The sequence below is a fragment of the Chaetura pelagica genome, unplaced genomic scaffold, assembly GCF_000747805.2.
Source record: "Chaetura pelagica isolate M959 unplaced genomic scaffold, ChaPel_1.0 scaffold3, whole genome shotgun sequence".
NCBI lineage: Eukaryota > Metazoa > Chordata > Aves > Apodiformes > Apodidae > Chaetura > Chaetura pelagica.
Window position 1 is genome coordinate 7,795,587 of NW_009952974.1, and position 1,913 is coordinate 7,797,499.

The following is a 1,913-nucleotide window of genomic DNA, read 5'->3' on the forward strand; positions in this document are numbered from 1 at the left end:
ACAGCAAAGCAGGAATCCAAGCCTGCACCTAACCACCAAAACACCTCTTGCTGGGTCCCATTACCTCCCTGTGCATCCCGCTGATTAAAGCTGTCTGAAGCAGGAGTGTGTCCTGTATCTGGGTTTGGCTTTCACACAATCACAGAATTATTGAGGCTGGAAAAGACTCCTGAGATCATCAAGTCCAACCTATGACCTGCCACCACCACATCAGCTAGGCTATGGCACTAAGTGCCACATTGACTCTTTCCTTAAAACCTCCAGTGGTGACTCCAACGCTTCCCTAGGCATTCCAATGTCTGGTCACCCTTCCCTGAGGAAGTGCTTCCTAATATCCAGCCTAAACCTCCCCTGGGAAAGCATTCAGAACAATGATTCACATCTGCAGAAATTACAGGGCACAAGGTATACTTGGTGCTTCACAGGCTGGGAGATGGTGCTTGTGCCTTTGCACCTTGTACACTTCTCAGCAGAGATGATTTTTTTTTTCCTACAGTGCATACACATTTAGACTCAGAAATTCTACAGCTAATGTCAACATTTATTGTGCTCATTAGAGAATACACACATAGAGGAACTGAAAGCAATTTTACTTTGCCTCTCCTTTAACCAATTTATTCTCATGTGAAATTTTGTTTTTCACACTAGATACCTTACTTTGTATTCAATAAAAATGAATAGACTTTTTGTTGTTCTTACAGTGAGTATTTTGTCTTCTGGTAAATCAGATACAAGGCCAGTCCCATATTTGAAGATTTAAGAACTGAGATTTAAGAAAGACTGGAAGCCAGAGCTCCCATTGCCTTCACAGTGGTAGAATCTTAATTAAGTCTTAATTACTTCTATAATTATATTTTATATTCTATATGCACACCCACATGCAGCTAGGCACTAGGGAACCACTTGTTAAAATTTCTGCTCTCCTCTCTATATTCTGTGCTGGTAAGACAATACAGATCCTTCCATGACCAAATTGAAAATTTGTTAACAAGTGTGAGCAATTAAATTAGATTGATAAAACCCAATGATTTCTAGTCACTGCTCATTTCAGGTATCATAGAATCATAGAATCCTAGGGGTTGGAAGGGACCTCGAAAGATCATCTAGTCCAACCCCCCCTGCCAGAGCAGGGTCACCTAGAGTACATCACATAGGAACACATCCAGGTGGGTTTTTAATGTCTCCAGTGAAGGAGAATCCACAGCCTACCTCCCTGGGCAGCCTGTTCCAGTGGTCTGTCACTCTCACAGTAAAAAAACGTTTCAGATATTCACCTTGAACATCCTATGGTCCAATTTGCACCCATTACCCCTTGTCCTATCACTGGTCATCACTGAGAAAAGCCTAACTCCATCTCCCTGACACTCACCCCTGACATATTTGAAAACATTGATGAGGTAGGAGGAGAGTAACAATTGCTGGTGGACTGTTCCTGCAAAAGAGCTAGACACAAGAATAGTTTGTAAGAACAGCATCATTTCTCTGAAGGGAAATTCTGTTTACTATCATGAGGCTGAGTTTATCATCAGGTGCAAATCTGCAGCCAAAAAGTTAAATACCCTAATTGCAGTACAGTAGATGCTGTGACTATGAGTCACTGAAGGGCTCTCATGACTTTCTAACCTGGGCAAATGACTTGCCACCAATGCTATTAGACCAGCCAGGTCACGTATCTTGGCCTTTGATATGGAGAAAGGCAGAAAAATTCCCAGCCATTCATCTTTCTCCTCTTTTATCTTCTTAGAATCTCAACATGGAAGAAATCAAAATTTAATCTAAATTAATTAAATTGTTGACTGTACAGAAAATCACATAAATGGAATTAAATATGTTCAGACACTCTGGGTCCTTAGTATTGAACAAAGATAACTAGGCTAAGACCAGTCCAATTCAAAGCAAACGATGTCTACACA